Source organism: Rhinopithecus bieti, unplaced genomic scaffold, assembly GCF_001698545.2.
Source record: "Rhinopithecus bieti isolate Rb0 unplaced genomic scaffold, ASM169854v2 scaffold_8783, whole genome shotgun sequence".
Taxonomy (NCBI): Eukaryota; Metazoa; Chordata; class Mammalia; order Primates; family Cercopithecidae; genus Rhinopithecus; species Rhinopithecus bieti.
This window is the reverse complement of record NW_016806197.1, coordinates 1108153-1124781: the sequence shown is the minus strand read 5'-3', so window position 1 is coordinate 1124781 and position 16629 is coordinate 1108153. Positions and strand designations below refer to the sequence as shown.

General features: G+C 39.3%; 1 long non-coding RNA gene across 1 annotated transcript; it reads right to left on the bottom strand.

Annotated features, from left to right (window-relative positions):
* Positions 1 to 9954: 9954 nt before the first annotated feature.
* Positions 9955 to 15372, bottom strand: LOC108531582 (uncharacterized). Its single transcript, XR_001886212.1, has 3 exons — positions 15015 to 15372; positions 13773 to 13915; positions 9955 to 10098 (listed from the first exon to the last, which is right to left on the bottom strand). It is a non-coding gene; the product is annotated as an uncharacterized LOC108531582 (long non-coding RNA).
* Between the last annotated feature and the right edge of the window lie 1257 nt (positions 15373 to 16629).

The window sequence follows — 16629 nt, the reverse complement described above, 5'->3', positions numbered from 1 at the left end:
TCCTTACTGGAAATCCACGCCACCTGACAAAAACTCATGGCAGCGGGGCCCCCGATCCCTCTTGGACCACAGCCAGCTTCCTCGAGGGCATCAGATCCACCTATGGGTGCTCCTTCCCCTGCTCCTGCATTTCCACTGTCCACTCCTAGATGTCCTTTCACTTCTGTACACTGCCAGTCAACCTAACAGTTCCAACTGTGGTCTGTGGGGTCTCAGGTACTGTGCTCTCTTTGCCCATCATCATCTCTGCCCTGCATCTGCCTTTGGCACGGGCCCTTCCTGGACGGGCACTGCTCCTCTGCCCATCACAGGCTTCATGGCCAAAACCACACTGCTACCCAGGTGATGCTCTGTGAAGAAACCTATCCATCTTCGGCCAGACTTCCTATCTTCCACCCACCATGCAAGCACACGCAAACCTGGAGCCTTCTCCCTGTTCATGTATCCTTTGTCATCATTATTAATAACCATAACATTCCATCCTTTATTTACTTATTATGGCTCATATCATAGCAGTTATTTCAGATGTTTTACTCTCTTTAATTTTTTTTTTATACTTTATGTTTTAGGGTACACGTGCACAATGTGCAGGTTTGTTACATATGTATACATGTGCCATGTTGGTGTGCTGCACCCATTAACTCGTCATTTACATTAGGTATATCTCCTAATGCTATCCCTCCCCTCTCCCCACCCCACAACAGGCCCCAGTGTGTGATGTTCCCCTTTCTGTGTCCAAGTGTTCTCATTGTTCAATTCCCACCTATGAGTGAGAACATGTGGTGTTTGGTTTTCTGTTCTTGTGATAGTTTGCTGAGAATGATGGTTTCCAGCTGTATCCATGTCCCTACAAAGGACACAAAACTCATCCATTTTTATGGCTGCATAGTATGTTCCGTGATGTATATATGTGTCACATTTTCTTAATCGCGAGCTTTGTCCAATTGATGGAACATTTTGGGTTGGTTTCCAAGAGTTCTTGTTGCTATCGTGAATAGTTGCTACAATAAACGATACGTGTGCATGTGTACTTTTGTGAAGCAGCATGATTGTATAATCTTTGGGTTATTATTACCCAGTAATCGGGATGGGGGGGGGGGCCCCTCGGTCAAAAAATGGTATTTCTAGGTTCTACGATCCTTGAGAAGGAATCGCCACACTGTCTGTCCAACAATGGTTGGAACTCCAGATGTCTAACAAGTCTTCCCACCAGACAGTGTAAAAGTGGTTCCTATTTCTCCACCATCCTCTCGCAGCCACCTGGTTGTTTCCTAACTTTGTACATGATTGGCCAGTCCTAAGCTGTATGTGGTATGAGGTGGTATCTCATTGTGGTTTTTACGCTCCTTAATTTTAATTTCCACCCCTGCTCAACTCACTCCTAGAAGCTTACCTTACCTTCTATTAGGAAGATTGAAGATACCTAGAAAATCCCTGTCTGTATTTTTACTTATCTTTTAAGAAATCCCTACTTCAGTGCTCTCCTTCTGCTTCACAAAATGCCATATTAAGCATAGAAGTGCCAATACATATAAAAGGCAAAGCAAGTGGTACATTTTCAGAATCTAAATAATTAATGAATAGATTTAAAAAACAAACAAAACTGTGTTCTGCTTTTAACAAATCAAAAATACCCTGTTCATTTCAGTAAGAATATGAGTTTAATTCCAATACTTATGCTAATTACTCTCACTTTGCACACTATTAAGAATCTTTAAAAACCTGGTTATAACAGTAATATGTTTACTGAAAAAACTGGAAAAATACACAAATAACACAAGGGAGAAAATAACCCATAGAATAACACAATGGATAGTGTTATGCAGGACATAGATCATCTAGGATCAAACACCACTGGCCACCCAATGTATTAGCGGAATGATCTTAGACAACTTAATCTCTCTTTGCTCTGGTTTTCTCACTGTTAAAATAGAGATCAAAATAGTTCATTCTGTGAATTATTTTGATGAGTGAGTAAAATAATTATGTGAAGTTTTTATTACATTCCTTGGCACTTAGTAAACTTCAATGTAGTTTTTCTTTCTTCCGAATTTTATATACACATATTACATGTCATATGCATATGTAATATTTATAAAACTGGGGTCACGTTGCATTTAACATGCTGTAGCCTACTTTTTAACTTAACATTATCTTGTCAGCATTTCCCTGAGCCATTTTGCATTCTTTGAACACATGGTTTTTAATGCCTGAATAGCATTCTGTTCTATGGATTTACTATAATTTACTTAACTAAATCCCTATTGTTGCTTAATTAGGCAGTGACAATTTTTTGCTATTATAAATAGCATTGCAGTGAACATCCTTGTACATAATTCTTTGTTTGCTTCTCTGATAATTTCCTTGGGATAAATTCCAAGAACTGTAATTATTAGGTCAAAGGATAAGAACATTTGTAAGAATCTTGATCTATGTGGTCAATCTGCTCTGCAGAAAGTTTGCCCTCATTTATATTCTCTCCTTCAATATGGGAGAGAGTTTTTGTTTCACCAGACCTTGGCCACTGGTGGATAATGCATAAGACCTTGTTTTGGAAACTGGCTGTTTCTTAGATGAAGGAGACTTTACAGCACTTTTCACTGGCGGGTTTTGGTTGCATGAGTGATTTTTGGGTGATGTCAGGAGAGTAAATCTGAAGAGCTGATTTCCCTGAGGCGGCTACCCCCGGAGTACGGAAATGAACTTGAAAGTCTTCAAGATACACGTATGAAAGGTGAAATGCAGCTCTCAACACTCATTTTATAGACAAATATTATACCTGCTTGAAAACATTGATAAAAACCATGCTATTTATTTAAGGTAATTAATCTGGAGTCCTCGGCCACCCAATAATCGTTTAGCAACCTTACCTTTCCTGTAATGTGGGTGAGGATAGTATGTCCCTCAGAAGTGAAAGGGGTCCACGGGTTTTTCCACACCAAGACCTTCTTCTAATCTCTTTCATGTGTGGGCACCAACTCTGGGTACTGACTACTGGGCGCTTGTAAGGGCTTACTCTTGACATTTGAAGAGGGATCAAAGGGAGGCCTTTCTTGTTTAAAATGCACTTCTTCCCAAGAGTCAGTGGCAGAGAAAGAGTTTGGTTATAGGATCAGATGAGAAAACAGAGTTCAGCAATGCTGATCCCTATCTGAAGATGCTGGACTTGCCCAGATGCTCCAACTCCTATTTTTGAATCCCTTTTACCACTTACTCTTTAGCTAGTAAGGTCAATGTAATAAGTTATATCCATCACTGCAATGGTGCACTTCCTATGCATACGTTTGTTAATTGTGTATGTGCGTGTTTAAGCTGTGGGGACTTTTTGCTTGAAATAGCGTGTGCCGTTTAGAGAAGAGGGGGCTTGTCCTTGCGTGAGATGGAGATTGTAGTTTGTGTTGCATCCAGGCGGCTGGACCGAGGAGGGTAAAAAGACAGTCCTTCATTCTGCCTGTGAGTGCGATGGCAATTAACATGTTTGTCTGTAAAAACAAGAAGTAGTCTCTGTGCTATGGAGAACTGATTAGAGCCCTGCATGCTCAGAGTAAAAAGCAGATGGGGTGAGGCGGGTAGGGAGGTGGTCGGTATTAGTAACTTCTGCGAACACTTGTGCAGGGCCAGACAGCTGAGAACAGACTGGAATAGAAAGCAAATCATTCCGGTTGGTGAGAGTCCACGAGACAATCCATGGCTGAGCTACCGAGAAAGAGAAAAAGGCAGAGCTGATGTAAACAGAGCTTAGTAAGAGTTTGCTCCAGTAAAATGGTGGTTTCATATCAGATTTTAGTGGTTCTCCACATAGCTTGATTAACTGGTTTATCAGTTTGGTTTTGGTTAGAAGTTTGAGTTTGTTCAGTCTACATATTTCCTCTTTTTTTTTAAAGGCCCCAGTTTGATATCGTCTTCTGTATTGACAGGGATTAATTTTAACTTAGATCTTTTGCTGATGAGCATGCTGACTTGTAAAGCATAATAACTGGTGTTTTCATATCACACTGTCATCATTTAGGTGTAAGGGGTGACTAGATTAAGACTGCAGTTTTTAAAGTTTTTGGTAGCTTTGTTCAGCAAATCCTCTGGAAGTTGTGATGTTTTGCCAGACACAGTCTTTGATTTTGGTTTAGACTGTGCTTTGATTCACTAGCTGCTTGGGATAATCGTCTGTGTTAGCACAGAGTATATCACTGACTCAGATGAGAGCCCGGCGTGGAGATGGCTCTGTCACTACAATCATCTAGTAAGTCATTCCAAGTTGGGGCTTAGGACTCTGATTTCCTCTCCCAGGCTTGAATGTGTGCTTTTGGCACATGAATCCTTCTTGATTCTTATCTTAGTCTGTAAATAGCATAGAAATTACACATGGAAAAATGGAACAAATCATACTTTCTTTCAAAGGGCAAATTAAACATTCCATAGAATAAGGAAAGAGTTGTTAGCGAGGGGAAAAAAAAATGCAACCTTGCTAGCTCCAATGTGAAAAAAGAACAGAATAAATTGGACTCAAACGCAACCTTAAAGAATGTTTTGAACATGTGCGCTTTTTTTCTTTAACCACCCTCTTAGCCCTCCTGCCAAATACCAAATCCTAACTTTTCCAAAGGTTTGAAAATATTCCCATTAATTTTTTTTTTCTCTCATAGCCCTGTATTTACCAGGGCTTGAAATGGAAATACTGAAACCTAGTAATGAAGGGCACTATAGAATTCCCAGTCTGTCCGAGGCCAACTGCTCCTGGCAAAATGCTCAGCAAGTCCCGTTCCTACCAGGCTACAGTGGGGTTTTCAGTTCCAGACTGTTTTGAAAATGCAGGTAAATGAAGAATAAGCAGTTTACCTAAAAGACAAAATGAAGTAAGCTGTTTATTTGATTCAATACATAAACAAATTTGCAGATGAAATTATGAAACCATCTTCCTGGAAAGGGAGAGAGGGTGAGCCGTCCTGTGAGAATGACATGGAATGATAAGGTTCTGCCCATCTTCGGGAGGAGACACTGGGTATGTCAACTCTGAGCTGGACAGAGTTCAGCAACACACATGGACTGTCACTCATTCGTGGAATTCTGCAATGCAACATCTCTTATTCCATCCATAGTGCCTTCAAGAGGCAGCTGTTGTGTGAGCACCTCTAGGACGGTGGCATGGGGGTCCCGATCCATTCAATTACAGTTGTTCAAGGGATGACTGCACAAATTCTAATAAGGGCAAGAAGTGAGTAAAAAGTGAGTGAGAACAAGGCAGGCTCTCTCATATATTAGAGAGCTAGTGGCTCTGGCTCTGGCTCTGAAGAGGCTGCAGGCAGGGAGGACTGTCTTGACCACATTTGCGCAGTTGGTGAGTGGCCTGGCAGGACTAGCATCCGGATGCTGCTTCCCAATTCTGCATCCGTTCGCCAACCATGCCGGCCCAAGGAGCAACCAATTCCATCACGTTACATCTTGGCCCCGAGTATTAAACTCATGCTCTCTCCTGGTTCAATTTTTCATTTATTATTCTGGTCCCTCTTTTGTTTTTTAATTTATTGTAGTGTTTATTGTATTACTTATTTATTTTTTATGTATTATTCTGGTCCCTCTGAATTTGGAGGTATTTGTGGCACCACTCAAGTTTCCACTCTGCCCTTCTCTGTCTCCTGGCGCAGGTACACATTTCTTCAGATTCCTCACTCTGTACCTCTAGGCGGAGCATCTTCACCCATCTGTCCTCTCGCTTTCTGCCAGGGCCATCCCTATTCCTTTCTCGGAGAGATACCTTCAGCTAGGCTCTCAGTCCCATCCTCTTCCAGCCCTCGTGGTGCTGGGACTGAGTCATTCTCTGGGCAGGCTGTACCCCGTGGTGTGCCAAGGCTGCTCCAGCCTCCATCCTCTGCCTGGACAACCCTGCTGGGGCTTCCCTCTTCTTTTGTGTGTCTATTGTCATTCATTGACATTTGCTCTTAATATGTCAATGTACATATAGTCGATTTTAAGAATGGTAAAAGCTCCTTTTAGAAAATACAAGAAAACAGGTTGGGCGCAGTGGCTCACACCTGGAATCCCAGCTCTTTGGGAGGCTGAGGTGGGAGGATCACCTGAGGTCATGAGACCAGCCTGGCCAACATGGTGAGACCCTGTCTCTACTAAAAATACAAAACATTAGCCGGGCATGGTGGCGTGTGCCTGTAATCCCAGCTACTTGGGAGGCTGAGGCAAGAGAATCGCTTGAATCAGGGAGGTGGAGGTTGCAGTGAATTGAGATCATGCCACTGTACTCCAGCCTGGGCCACAGAGTGAGGCTCCATCTCAGAAAAAAAAAAAAGAAAGAAAGAAAGGAAAGAAAATATGAGAAAACAAATCATGCAATAAAGCAGAAGTCACTATAGTTCTATATGTATCTTAGGCTACATCCCCCCTCCCAGGTTTTTAAAAAGCAAAATTATAATCCTATAGTATATATATATATATATTGAGACTGAATCTCGCTCTGTTGCCCAGGCTGGAGTGCAGTGGCGTGATCTCGGCTAACTGCAACCTCCACCTCCTGAGTTCAAACAATTCTCTGCCTCAGCCTCCTGAGTAGCTGGGATTACAGGCATGTGCCACCACGTCCAGCTAATTTTTTTGTATTTTTAGTAGAGATGGGGTTTCACTGTCTTGGCCAGGATGATCTTGAACTCCTGACCTCGTGACCCACCTGCCTCGGCCTCCCAAAGTGGTTGGATTACAGGCGTGAACTACCTCCCCCGGCCATAATCCTACAGAATTTTTAAAAATCCCCGACAGCACATCATATTTCTTTGATTGATTTTAAAAGTATTTTCTTGGTAGAATATTTAAAATATATAGAAAGGTCCAAAGGAAAATATTTCCTAGAATTTCACCCTACATTTCAATGTACTTCCTTAGGACATTTTTTTCTATGCACATCTAAAGAGCATACTTTTGGCATGATTCTTGGGAACACCTGGCATAAGAATAGTCACAGCTTCTACATGGAAGAGCACGTAAAGGGGGAGTTTAGCGGTAGGTAACAGCTGCCACTGGGTGCCTTAGTAGTCTTTATTGATTAAAAGAAAACAATCCTAAAGGGGTTAGGTCATTCCTCTAAAGATGCAATAAAACATTACTCAAGTTTTGGCAATAAAATACCCTAATACCAAAATACCACCTTATTTTATTTACATATTTCTTGGAAGAAAAAATGCTTTTTTTAATTTAATAGTTCTCTTAGTGTCTCAATTGTGTAATCAGCTTAGCTGGAACAGGATGCTGTCATTTATTAGACTGAAACGCAGCTTCGTTTCCTGGTTAAAAGTAGGATGTCCCTGGCTGGATAGGCTCTGCAAATTACTATCTGTAACTTATTAGCTGGTGATAGTATGAATTCTTATCTTCTCCGTCTTCATAATTATCTTAGCAAGAAGCTGGGTGAATCAATGCTAGCAGCCACTACTAGCCAAATGCCTGACAGCTTTCTCCCCTTTCGGAATCCTCTCAGGATTCCCCAACCTGCACCCACCCTCCCAGGATTAAAATTAATTTCTCCATTTCTTGTCCTCTCATAGAATATGTACTTGTCTCTCATAGTATTTATTGAAATGTGTACTGTATTTTTTAAATGTCCATCATCTGTCTCTTCCCTCTTGCCAATACTGTAAACCTGTGAGCTTATTACTTATGGGGACTTTAAAAAAAAAAAAAGCTTTGTGTCTTCAGAGCCCAGCCTGGACCTAGGGAGTGCTTAATACAAATGCCTGTCAGATGCATAAATACTGTACCCTGGAACTGATTTTCAAACTAAAATGCATAGCTTCCTATTTATTTCTACTGCATTTTACCTGTTGGGCCTCAACATCCCAGTGGTATTTATTTTTACTTGGTTGGAAGATACAACCAAAAAAAAAAAAAAAAAAAAATCAAAAAAAAAAACATAACAAAACTGTGCATCAGCAGAATGCAGTGATATAACTTACTTGTATGAATATTCCATGCGCATTTAGTCATTTATACAAAAATTACTTGTGAGTGAAGGAGGTGCAGTGGAATTTACAGAAGCAATAATGACCAAATAACAAGGAAGATGTTATTTATTATTATAACGTATTCATGTTTTACAAATGAGCAAACTGAGGCTCAGAAAGGCCACATGATGAAGGGCAACACAGATTTACTGGCAGAAATAAGACTACAACATGCTATTCAGGGGAAATGATAGCTGTCCTTGAAACACAGTGGTTAAGTATAGGGTGTTACACAAGGCAGCCCTGATGGAGGAGATGTCTCTATCTGAGTCTTGTAGGGAATGGACTAGAAAATAGAGAGATTCCAGGGTAGAGAGCTGTAGTCACTGAGGACATCATGATGCAAGCACCAAAACAGAGTAAGACCCTCCAGAGTGACCAGATGTGCGGCAGAGAAGCACATAGTCACTTTTTGTGTGTAACTTGTAATTCCTTTTCCTCCAAAAGGCAGCAACTGGCTCTTGTGTTGGAGCAGCCTCCAATTTTACTCACTTTCCCTGCAAAACCTATCGCCTTCCTCGAACACCTCCAAATTCAGAGGGACCAGAATACGGTTGAAGGAATAATAGATGTGATAAAGAAAAGAAAGATGTTCGAAAAGAAATTAGGTTGTCTATGCATACTATGGTCTGAGTTTTAATAATTCATAATCCCATTAAAATACTAATTCGTAATCCAGTTAACATGTGCAGAAACATGAAACATTAAACTATTTTTAAAAGATCTGGGAAAATATTATACATTATTTTAAGTTATTTACTTTGAAGGTATTTAGCATACTAGATATGATAGAAACTTTTGACTTTTTCCATAAGAGAGAATATGAGAAGATAAAGGTTTAATTAAGAGTGCAACAATACTTACTGTCAGAACACTTTCAAAGTTAGCATAATAAAAGGAATTTGGAGAAACTGAAGATTGTAAACGAAAAACTTTCAAGGCTCGTGTTCGAGAATTGTGCATGCTGTGTGTTTTTGGCATGCTTTAAATTCATGAGTCTGCTATAAAATTCTGCAAACTTTTCATAAGGCTTTTGCATCCCTAATCAATTTCTAAGTATTATCAATTAATCAAATGTATCTCGTAACAAACATTTGGTAAATATTTAGCATACTTATTGAATTGCACTTACCTCGGGTTTTTTATTCTTTTTCCTCCACTTCTAAAAAAGCATGCTATAGATTTCAGTAGAAGTTGGCAGCCACACAGATGTTGAAGTGTGCATTTTGGATGTTTGCAGGTTGTAAATATGTGGAATTTTGATCGTGAATGGGAATTTAACATTACAACCTTACATGGTTGGAAAGATTCTGCAATAGCAACAATTTCACATTTGCATAAACAGCTTTATTATAGTTGGTGTAATATATAGAAAGAACACAAATTACTCTGACCAGAGTTAAACCTATAAAGCAATCACATTTGAATGAGGATTTTACTTAAAATCATAGACTCATCAACTTTAAAGTGTTTTTATCTTTCACAAGAGACAAATTTAGCCTGTTATGAATAAAATCCCTTAATATCTGCATTTTCTGGCTGGCATATGTATATTGCCTCAGTGGAACTTTAAAATAAAACCATACATAGGAAAAAATTAAAAAGAGGCAAATAACGAAAGCACTAGACAAAAAAAATGTATTTTTTACATCAAGTAGCAAAATAATTGTCAAAAGTGTTTGCTTTAATTGAATTTTAAACGTAGAATCTTTTTCAGCTCTTGATTTCACTGTAAGAGTACACCGAGTACAGAAACAGCTAGAACCTTTTGAAATTTACCCTTCTCTTACCTTTTGTTGATGTTAGTACCATCTCTGTCACTTTGCTTGGTGGAGGTATAGCTTTGATTGTGTAATTTTACAGGTATTTTATTATTCAGGAAGTTAGGTAGCTACATTCCAAATGCAACAAATTACAACGTGTTCTTGATTAATCAGAATGCTTTATGACACAAGCCTCAGGTTGAAACAATTTGTATATCCCCATCAAAGGTGTGATAGTCATTTGAAGAATTGTGCAAGTTAGTTCAGCATTTCAGATAAATGTTGGATTAATTATTTGGCTCCTAGGAAACTTCACTCAGGCATGTCTTAGTTGCATACTGTTTGAAAATAAAAAGCAATTGAACTGAGAAATACAAATATAGGATTGCATGATATTGCTATTTTTATTGTAACTCTAAGTCAGTTTTAGATAGCAAAACTCCAAACTTCAATTGAGGAAGCCTTTATAGTTTTTAACTGGTTATTAACTCCATCTCTTAAAATATTAATTTATAAATTTGAAGGGAATGAAACAAAATTATCTAATCACTTGAAAGTTGGTAAGGCCGTTTAGAAGAAAAGCACTCATATACAGAATGTTATTTCTCTAGTCTTGTTCACATTGATGTTAGCTTGTCAAACCTTTTCTCATTTCTATATATTTTACCCACTCTTAAAACACTGAATGGAGTTTTGCTGCCTTAAATTCAGAAGTGGAGTGTTAATTTAGGAGAGAGAGCAGCAAAAATGTGAAAGTCTTTGTATTTCTCTCCTGACTAATCAATGGCTTGTACAGATATGAGGGAAATAAATGCATGTTCCCAGTTAGAGTTCTTTAAAAGGAAGGATGAGGAAAGACGAAGGGAATATTACTAATGCTGCTCCAAACATTAGCTGGAGATTGGAATATATCTCAGCTGATTTTAGTCTTTACTTTAAATTTGAAAACTGAAAGAAAGCTATAATTTAATAATAATAATAGGTAGCATTTATGGAAAGGTTTCTGCGGGTTCTCACATCACAGATTTTTTTTTTTTTGAGACGGAGTCTCGCTCTGTCGCCCGGGCTGGAGTGCAGTGGCCGGATCTCAGCTCACTGCAAGCTCCGCCTCCCGGGTTTACGCCATTCTCCTGCCTCAGCCTCCGAGTAGCTGGGACTACAGGCACCCGCCACCTCGCCCGGCTAGTTTTTTGTATTTTTTAGTGGAGACGGGATTTCACCATGTTAGCCAGGATGGTCTCGATCTCCTGAACTCGTGATCCGCCCGTCTCGGCCTCCCAAAGTGCTGGGATTACAGGCTTGAGCCACCGCGCCCGGCCTGAAAATAAAGATAAGGAAAAATAATTTAAAATCACATGGGATTCCAGGATCCAATGACAAGGATGGTGTAGTTTTTGAAATGTGCATTTCAGGGTTTTCAATACTTATGGACATACCTGCACATTTGTGTACATTTGCCGACCTCTCAGCTTTTCTCAGGAGAACAATATTCATTGATCAGTCAATAAATCCCTGTTGCTTCTCACTATGGAGTGTTCTACACAGAGTAGCCCAGATAAGAAGCAGCTCAATAGCAAACCAAAGTTTGCGAATGTCTGTCTTTGTGTGTGTGTGCGTGTGTGTGTGTGTATGTGTGTGTGTACGTATTTTGCCCAAATTGTTGCTAATCTTCTTCTTTGTCCACACTATTGTGACATGGGAGACATTTCTTTCTCCACAAGCTGTTATGGGGCAGTCTCATGACTCCATTTTATTAATGGTTGCTTTAGAGGTTGACTGCTCAGATCCTGGAGGTATTCTCAAGGGCTTTCCAAGTAAATTTTTGGGTGTCAAGTAACACACATTTAACCCAGATGATCTTAAATATACTTTCCGAAATTTGTTCTGGCCCCTGCCGGCCCCCTGCCTCTTTCTCTTTCTATGACATTTCTTAGGACTTTTCACCATTGATTTCCAGTTAACTGTCTTCCAGCTGCATTGTGGGATTGCATTTTCTGGCCTCCCTGAGTTTGGGTGTGGTCATGTGACAGATTCGAGCCAATGAGGTACAGCATTCAATTGCTAGTGCAAGACCCTCTCGGGCACTGTGGCTCCCACAGATTTGAGTCAGGTGTGTAATTTTAAAGTTTCTGGTAACACATTAAAAATATACAAGAAACAGGTGAAATTAATTTTAACAATATATCTTCTTTAACATATTTAAAATACAATTTCAACATGAAATCAATATAAAATTTTTGAGGTATTTTATATCCTTTTATAAGTACTGTTTTAATTTGGACAAAGTCTTTGCAATCAGGTATATATTTAGCACTTATACCCATCTCAATTCACCCAAGCCCCATTTCAAGTACGCAATAGCAACATGCACCAAGTGGTTACTAGGCTGGGGAGACCAGCTCGGGAGCGCTCTTTGACTCTGCTGCAGTGCGGCCATATTTGAGGTGGTGACTGTTGTATTCTTGGATCACACAGTGAGGGGATGCGGAGCGGAGCTCCCTGCTGCCAAGAGGACCTGGAGTATGATGAGCACTAAACCTTGGTTGTTACAAGTCTCTAACATTTTTGTGTTTTTGTTATATTACAGCATACGCTACCCTATCCTGCCTGATATTTCTTTCTTTCTTCAAAATGGGACCATGCACTGTCTGTTGTTTCTCACTTGTTTTTGCATCTAACACGTTTTAAATATCCTTCTATTTCTTATGCATTCCTCTCCATCACAGCATCTTTTCTATCAGCTTTATAACATTGCATGGTATAAACATATCCTACTGTATTTAACCAACTACTCCAGTGTCGCACACTTAGAATTGTTCCCATTTACTTAATTTAATGATTCGGTAATATTTATCCCTATAGTTAAATCTTAGGGTACAGTAATAACAGTGATGATGACTTTTTTTTTTAACCACAAATTCCAAGAAATAAAGTGGTCGGGATAAAGGCGCAGCACTTTTTATAGTGAATGATAGTTACTTCTGGTTATTTCTTCAGAAAGTATCAGTGTATTCATCTACTACCTCATGTACAGATCAGAATATTAGTGTTAGTTTATTATTTATATTAAATACTTTTTCATATGTGAGTTAGACATTGTATTTATTATTTTTTCTAATTGCTTGTTCATTCCAACTGTCTTTCCTACTGACTTGTTTGTCTTATTGATTTGTAATAATTCTGTCTGTGTGTAGGCTATGAAACTTTTGCTGTCGTAAGTATTATATGCTCTTCATTTGTCATTTTTTCATCTTTGAGATTTAATTAAAAATAATATATGACTGCATATGACTTTGAGCGTGCTTTTAGATATAACTTGTTTTTAAACCTGAAAATTTTGATTCTTCAGAAGTAAATGTGGATGCAAAAGCATAGTTTACTGCATGTCAAATATTCAATTTTTTAAGTTAATCATTACATGTTCTTTCATTCTCTTAAAAAGCTACCTGTGAAATCTTCCTGCATTACAGAACAAGATATGCACTATGAATCCTAAACAAGACATCCTATTTTTTTTTTACATGAAATACCTTCTCTAAGTTGTGTATTTGCTTTCCACATAGAAAACATGTAATGCTCAATCAGTATTTCTAGAAGAAATTTAGACTAACTCAAACTAAGTATATATTATGGTTTGTTACACCAACATTACTCCTGATAATAATTTAAATTAAAAAATGAGAGTTAATTCTCCTTTCCCACTTGGCCATGTTGGTCCAGTGACTCAAGAATTCTTTCTAAAGGATTCCCTTGGTTGTAATTGGCTTGGTGGTCCTTAATTCTTGTTATCATTCTATGCTTGCAACATGTGCCTGTTGTTTCTGGAAAAATGTATTGTGAACTACAAGCTTATGCTATTTCTTAGCACTTGTATGTCATTCTTAACACACACAAGATGATTTGCATTCATTTGTAATCATTGTTCTTTGCAAAATACTAGTAAGAGGGCTATTATAATAACCACCATTTTGCCCATGGGGAAACTGAGACCCAGAAAGGTTAAGTGACTTACCCAAAGGCATACAGTGAATTGATGACAGAGCTGGAATTGCAGGCGGGCATCCTTAGAGGTTGTCTATTGTTCAGCACACTCAGCAACAAGGCCTCTCGGCAGTGCGTTCTTTCTTCCAAGTATCACACTTTCTTATTCCTTCGCTAAACAATTATTTAAGAACATGTGACATGCTTATAATACAAGGTTAGAATAATAATATCTTTTCTTCTATTTTTTCCTTCTCTTACTTAAATGTATTATTCCAACAGCTTGGAAATAGGTGGGAAACAGATACATCACTCAAGCTTTTTACGTGGAAAACAATTGAATGACATCATTGAAGAATCCAAAAGTGTATCTTGTCTTTTCCCTTAGGGGATGGGAAATACACTCAAGTGAAAAGGAAAACTGTGTACTTTTGTACACTCATTTATGTTTACATAAGAGGTGAAGAAGAAATATTAATAGTATCACAAATAAGTGCTGTGATTTCAAAGTCTTTGTAATTCTTCAGAGTGACTAAACAGTGTACAATGCAAAGTCTGTAGGGATATTAATTCCAAGTGATCCTTCAAATTTATTTTGGCACTACAATTTTTTTAACCACTCCAGGTACTATAAAACTGTTAAAAGGTATAAAACTATACTAATTAAACTGTTGAAATAACAGGTTATTAGTGGAAAAGGAATTTCCAGTTTTAAGTAATCAAAGAACAGAATGAATTATCCTTTGCAATGTTTTCTTAAAGTGCAGACTAGTATTGTTTTCAAGATTAAATTTTGGGGGGAGTTTGGGAATTTTGCACGTGTATATGTTTCCATATTGATTTTGTGGATGTCAAAATCAATACTGTATTCAGAAAGAATAACATACTATAACTTAGAAATTCCTATCTCCTCCTTCTCTCATGCCCCCATTTCCCATTTTAAAGAAATTTTGTGTTTGTCCTATTTAGAATACTGTTTGTGGATAATTTCCCTACATTTTAAGAGATATACTTTTAGCTTCTATTTTATGTACATTATTTAAAGATATAATTTTAATAGGGATCTTTGGAAAGAACATGAAGGATATGAACAGAATTGTTGTTCAACTTAATTTAGGACCCTAATTTAGAACACATATCATGTTCTTTTGCTTCCAAATGGCTTTTAGTAACCCTCTGCTCCAAGAAGTTATCAATTCTTACCCACCCTCAAGAAGCAAGTCACGTGTATTCAAACGTAATCAGATTAACAGAGAAACTTAATCCGACTTACCTTAGAAGTAAGATTTTTTTCTCCAGCTTTCAGGAATAACACTTAAATACGTATGTATCTAATTTTGTGGTTTTGTATAAAGAGTATTCAGTCACATTGCTTCCTGGAGAGGCTACTCATATCTGCTTTCTCCTTACCCCACAGTGTTCTTCCTACCTCAGGAAACATTGGAGATAAGAAAAACTCACCGTCTTTTAGGCAACCCTAGGCTTCAGATTTCAGAGGCTAATAAAAAAGGAAAATCAATGAAACAAGCAAAAGATCCTTCAGATTACCCCAAGTCAAGTGGCTCACGCCTTTTACATGAAAGCATAACCTTTCTCTCTCCCATCATCTCCTCTCTGCCTTTCTAGCCACCTCTTTGGATTATTTATAGTTCTGCCTTCCCTACCTACCCATCACCTCTTTTTTTTTTTTTTTTTTGGTTGGGGGGGTCTGACTCTGTCGCTCAGGCTGCAGCGCAGTGGCCGTTTCTCAGCTCACTGCAAGCTCCGCCTCCCAGGTTCACGCCATTCTTCTGCCTCAGCCTCCCGCATCACCTCTTTTTGTGTGTGTGACTACCTCCTGTCTACCCAACAAAGGAGGAAGCCTGAGAGACATTATTACTGTGGGGTGGGGAGCGGGGAGGCGCGGTTCCCCTGCCTCTGGGAGGGTGAAGGGAATCAGGTTGAACAAGCAACATCACTGGCCTGTGTCCCCTCTGCTCACCTCTTGTCGCTGAGGCTGGGGACCAATCAAGCACCTTAACTCTTGCACCTTGTACCTTGGAGCTGTGGAAATCGAACTGTCCAGGCACAGTGGAGTAGACCAGGAAGCCAGGCTTTATAATCACTGTCTTTCTTCTCTCTCTTTTTTTTTTTTTTGAGATGGAGTCTCCCTCTATGGCCCAGGCTGGAGTGCAGTGGCGTGATCTCGGCTCACTGCAACCTCTGCCTCTTGGGTTCAAGTAATTCTCCTGCCTAAGCCTCCGGAGTAGCTGGGACTATAGGTGTGTGCCACCATACCTGGCTCATTTTTCTGTTTTTAGTAGAGATGGACTTTCAGCATGCTGACCAGGCTGGTCTCGAACTCCTGACCTCATGATGCGCCCGCCTCGGCCTCCCAAAGTGCTGGGATTACAGGCGTGAGCCACCCTGCCCGGCTCTTCTCATTTTTAACAGCATAGCTTGGGCCTCGTGCGAGTCCTTGTGTGATGTGATTTGGAAATCTTAAAGAGGATATGGAGCTCAGGGGCCCCTCAAATTCTCAGCACCCAGCAGAATGTGTTATTGCTTAGGGTAGTAGAAAATCTCCCACACTCTCATCACCTGTCCTGTGTTCAACTCTGTCCTCTACATGATCATATTCTGACCTCCAAAATAATTAAGAAAAAGAGAAGCTCCTTCGACCTCAGCATGTGCAAACACAATTTCAGGGGTAAATAGTTACCATGTCTAGCAATCAACTCTTTGGACTCATTTGACTGAAATTCATGAGTTTGGGGAGAACACGACAGGCTAAGGAGTTTGGCAGCCCCAAGCCTGCAATAAACAGAAACTCCTGAACCACCCTGTGAAAACCGGATACCTGGCTACATTTATCGATGTTATTTTGTCTAACTCTTTTTAACATACTT